This window comes from Nuphar pumila, chromosome 10, assembly GCF_984573655.1.
Source record: "Nuphar pumila chromosome 10, dmNupPumi1.hap1.1, whole genome shotgun sequence".
In the NCBI taxonomy this organism is placed as follows: domain Eukaryota; kingdom Viridiplantae; phylum Streptophyta; class Magnoliopsida; order Nymphaeales; family Nymphaeaceae; genus Nuphar; species Nuphar pumila.
In genome coordinates this window covers 110783384-110789383 of record NC_143258.1, presented here as the reverse complement: position 1 = coordinate 110789383, position 6000 = coordinate 110783384, and positions in this window count along the sequence as shown.

The window sequence follows — 6000 nt, the reverse complement described above, 5'->3', positions numbered from 1 at the left end:
TGAGTATTCAATATTGGACGAATGGAATGGCATGTTTAGGTAGGTGCACTCCCATGGGGCCTCGGTCAACGAGGGAGGGGTCGTGGGTGCACGGCTATGTGCATTTTGGCAGGTAGTAAGAGATCGCAACACGACGTGGTGGGTGCGACACCTTTACTGAGAGGCATAGGTGCATGTTCAGTAAAATAAAATCTCTCTCTCTCTCTCTCTCTATATATATATATATATATATATATATATATATATATATATATATATATATATATATATATATAGAGAGAGAGAGAGAGAGAGAGAGATATAGATAGATAGATATATATATATATATAGAGAGAGAGAAGGGAGTAGCAGCCAACCATTGCCAACACACCAGCGCCATCCATCGTGGGTGATGGACAGCGCTAAAGCACCCCCGCAATGCACACCCAAAAAAATGTGTTTTAGCAGCAGGTGCTAACCGGCATTTTAACGCCTTTGACGTGCATTCGACAGTGCGTGTATTGGCAAGCGTTGCCTGGGAGAGTTGTCGGCAGCTTTTATATAGATATAGATATATATAGTAACCCTTGTCATCAAACACTTAAAGTGTTTGATAATACGTCAGACGAGGCATCGCCGTTGATCGTGCGCAATCAAACGGTGATGCTTCATTAATTTTTTTGCATGCTCGCGGTCTTCACCGCCGCTAAATCTCTGGGCAGAAAATAGAGAATTAGCGGTGGTTCAAAACTGCCCTAATTCTCATTTTTTTTGAAGAAAAAAAAATGTGCAGCATTACGTCGTGCGTTTGATCGAGTTCGAAGATACGGGTTTTCATGTATATATATATATATATATATATATATATATATATATATATATATATATATATATATATATATGTGTGTGTGTGTGTGTGTGTGTGTGTGTGTGTGTCTGTGTGCCAGATAGAATATTTAGTCACACCATTACATCATAATCAGTAGAAAACACTTATTAATATACTGTTTTCTTTAGTTTGTTACTTTAATTCCTATCAGTGATCTCATCACTTGGTCAAATACTCTTTTCGGTTTGTTTTTCATATGATTAACATAATCTTTTCTGGTTCCTTAAAAAAAATGAGTAGAAACCTTTTTTTTGTTTTTGTTTTTTTATTATTGTTTGGTAGATTAGACCACAAATGTGATCTGCATGGTTTATTAAAGGGAAATAGAGTGCATTTCTCTTGGATCAAACATTGGACGACATCATAGGAGTCATCCCAGAGATGCAACAACCTCGAGCTTTCTATTGCTTTTTAGATGCACGGTGCTTAAGGAGGGGTGTGGTTGTGTGATTAGGACACCCAAGAGTCCTGATCAGGTGCAATCACATTGTAACGCCCCCAACAATTTGACTCAAAATTTTTGAAATGTCTTTTTTGTATCACAACGAAATACTGATTAACTTATTCAGTCAAACAGTTGGGTGAGTTACAGGGTATAACATAGAAGACTCGAGTAACATTTATTACCATTAATAAATAACGTCTAAAATTAATACAAACTCATTAATAAAATATCAAAAGGTTTATCAGATTTATGCAGGATCACAACAATGAATCTCATAGTTTCGCCCACGACGATGGCACAATACGCTCCAGGTACCTTATTTGCTTCCTACAAAAAACAAGAGAAGTAGAAGCTTCAGACTACAACCAATCTGAGTAAAAAGTATAATATCAATATGAATGTGCTCAGTGCCATGTATACAAGTATAAGTGCATCACATAACATAATAAAATTTCATACGAGCTCTATGACAGTCATTTGTCGATTGAGATGTTTAGTGAATCTGCCTATCCCCTATTCAAGTCTACCAGTGAATAACAAGCATAAAGCTCTAATCTAGCTAACGCAACATCAAGGTCTGACCCAAATTGAGCAAGGGTGGCCACTTCGCAATATTGTGTCAATTCTAGTTTTGAACTACCACGAACTTGTTTCATAGCTCTCAACTAACCCGACGCGACTAACAAATGAGTCGATGTTTTCTTTCTTTCTTGGGCTTCAAATCTTTCCATCGAAAGGTTCGCTCTTTAAGCATACGATCCAAGATAATCTTTCTCTTCCCTTTCTGTTCTTGTTCCGGGCTTTAAGTCATATTAGTACACATCTTTTAGTGCAACAAAAGGCTTATATCCGAACTGAGACAACAAGCAAATTAGAAAAGATAAAGTTTCTTCTTGTTACGATAGCTAGGAAGGTACGCTCTAAAGGAGATTCCGTAAGGAGAATGCAAACAGTTCATGATGCAGTACATAAGGAAAACATTATTAAACAATGATTCATATAAATGAACCTCAACTATATTATAACAAATGCAACATCTAATGGTGAACTAGCTTTATGTTTCTCTTATTAATTACCCTGTGGGTATGTACATGCATTCGACATTATAGTGGACTAAGACTTTTATGCTTTTTCAATTAATACCTTGTGTGATTAGCCATACAGATACCCAAAGGGAACGATTCGTGACCAAGAGAGTACTCCCTAATGGCAAGAACTAAAAATAGGATGCACCTTAGAAACTTTTGTAGAAGACTTGGATCTACCACCTAGGACGCATTGGTAGTCCTGCCCCCCTAACTCCGAGGACTAGGGACTGGGTGAGACGTCTCGCTCTCACAAAAAGCATAATTGTCTCACAGAGCTTTTATCATCTACCCTCTCTAAAGTAGAACATGGGTCCAGTAACATACATTGTCTTTTAGGTGTACCCAAAACTCTAAGAAATTGGTAACATATACCATCTTTCAAGTATACACAGAATCTCGCAGTTAGGTTGCATATATTAAATTTTTGTTTATTTCTTCGTGTGAGTCATTGCACTACAAGGGATTTTCAAAATCCTAAACCCTCCCTCGAGGTGATCTAGTGTATGCACATCACCAACATAGTGACCAATAAGCACCAACAACAATTCTTAGAATCATGGCCCAAATTTGAGCCAAGTATTTGTGCTTGAACTATTATAAATATTATTTCTTGATTATGGTGTACGCATCATACCCCACTGATCATGCAAACACATGACCTGTCTCAAGTACAATATTTCAGAAGTGTTTGTATGCAAATCACATACAACTTTCATAATGTTCATATGGCACCACAAGGGTTCTACAAAACCGCAAGCTCAGTTTTAAGCTATTACATAATTCATGACCCTGCAATTATTAAAATAATGCATTTAACAAAAAGTGTTTTATACATTAAACATAGTCATGCAAATCATATATTCAATTTATATGCAGAATAATTAGCATCATGGATATCTTATTCATGCTATGACACATTCTTGTACAATAATGAATATACATGTAAATACAATCTTAATTTTGATAAAACCCCACGTATAACTAATTGTCTCCAATATACATTTATGTATATCTATATGTATCTGATTTATCTCTAGAGTTATAACTCAACATAAGTCAAAATAGTTTTGCATCTAAACATAATCTTCCTTACTGTTGCGATAGACATATCTCTCATAAAACGTATTCAATTAAATAAAAAAATACATAAAATTTAAGCTCTGGATGCATAGATCATGATAGAAACTTTATTCTTATTTACTAAATACATGTCATTCTTCAAAACTAGTCGAGTTAGAGAAATTTATACAATCCTGCAATAGGACAGAAACTAGTTTCCTATTGCAATAGATATATCTCCTAAGATACAAATTCAAATAAATCAAATAAATATATCAAATTTAAGTACAAAATATATAGATCATGATAAAGTCCTCATTTATATTTTTTGAATTCGTCTTCTAAAAAATACGGATGTTCTTCCAAAATAGGTCGGACTAGAATATCAATACAGACTGACAAACAGGACAAAACTAGTCTCCTATTGCAACAGACATATCTCTTAGCATACTACTGCAGATAAATACATCAAATTTAATTACAGAGTATGTAGATCAATATAAATCCTCATTTATATTTTTTGGATTTGTTTTCTAGAAGATATAGATGTTTTTCTAAAACAAGTTAAACTAGAACATCAATACAGTCTAGTAAACAGGACAAAATTAGTCTCCTATTGAAATAGACATATTTCCTAGGATACTACTGCAAATAAATAAAATAAATACACCAAATTTAAGCACAATAGATTAAATAAAGTATTAATTTATATTTTTTGAATTTGTTTTCTAGGAGATATGGATGTTATTTTGAAACAAGTCAGACTACAACATCAATACAGTCTGGCAAACAAGACAAAAACTAGTCTCACGTTACAACAAACATATCTTCTAGGATACAAATTTAAATAAATCTAATAAATATGTCAAATTAAAGTTCAAAATGTATAGATAAGGATAGAGTTCGCATTTATATTTTTTGGATTTGATTTTTAGAAGATATGAATGTTCTTCCAAAACTGTTTGGACTAAAACACCAGTACAGTCTTGCAAACAAGACAAAACTAGTCTCTTGTTGTAACGAACATATCTTCTAAGATACTACTTCAAATAAATCCAATAAATATATCATATTCAAGTACAAAATATGTAGAACAAGATAAAGTGTTCATTTTTATTTTTTGGATCTGTCTTCTAAGAGATATATATGTTCCTCCAAAATAGGTCGGATTAGAGCATCAATACGCTCTTGCAAACATAATAGAACTAGTCCCATATTGCAATGGACATATCTCTTAGAATACTACTTCAAATAAATAAAACAAATACAAAGTACAGAAGTGTAGATCAAAATAAAGAGCTCATTTTTATTTTTTGGATCTGTCTTCTAGAAGATACAAATGTTCTTCTAAAACAGATGGAATTAGAACATCAGTGCAGTCCTGCAAATATAACAAAACTAGTCCTTGTTGCAATCGACATATCTCCTAGGATACTACTTCAAATAAATAAAATAAACAAACCATATTCAAGATTAAAAATGTGTATATCAAGATAAAGTACTCAATTTTATTTTTCTTATCCGTCTTCTAGTAGATACAGATGTTCTTCTGAAATAGGTCAGATTATAACATCAGTACAGTCCTGCAAACAAGACAGAACTAGTCTCCTATTGCAATGAACATATCTCCTAGGATATTAATCAAAATAAAATAAATAAATATACCAAATCGAAGTTCAGAATGTGTAGATTAGATAGAGTTCTTGTTTGAGATTTTTGATCAAGATATGATGGTGATTCAATCATTTTTCTGAGACTAGTTGGTATGAACACATAACATCGGATACACGCATAGAGATATAATGCTTACTACCTCTTCCGATGAGTAGAGTCACCAAATACTCTTGTACGATTTGGCCGGATCTACGTTTTCACACCTTCCTTTGGTCGTTCCTTCATCTACAACTCTAGTAAGAATGGTTGCACGGTAGAGAAGAATATAGCAGAGAGGAAAAGAAGAGAGAAAGAAAAGACAAATTGAGAGATGAGAAAGAGATAACCAACCCCAAAATCATGTATCTTCTTTTTATCTCTTTTTTTTTGTTCATGGCCAAAATTTTAAACTCTTGAAACTACCCATCCTTTAACCAAAATTCGAGCTTAGCGCTTTGATAAAGTTATCAAAGCGATAATTATCATTTTGCTCATCTCCTCATTCATGCCTATTTACCTTTTTTCTCTTATTTGATTTCTCAAAATCCCTTTTCACTTTTTGCCCTTTCTTTCAGCTATGCACACAAGTCCAACCATGAAAATCATGGATACAACAACAACAACAATTAGGCCTTCATCCCAAAACAATTGGGGTCGGCGATATGAACCAAAAAAGAAAATCATTCTGGGTCTTTCACATGAATCCTTCTCCTCCAATCATTTTTTATCCAATGCCATGTACTCGGTGAGGTTCAAAGCATTCATATCCTTTCCTATCATCTCCATCCAAGTCTTCTTAGGCCTACCCCGACCTCTTTTAACTAATATATTTTTTCATTTCTCCATCCTTCTAACTGGAGCATCATTAGGCCCTAGCCGAATATGTC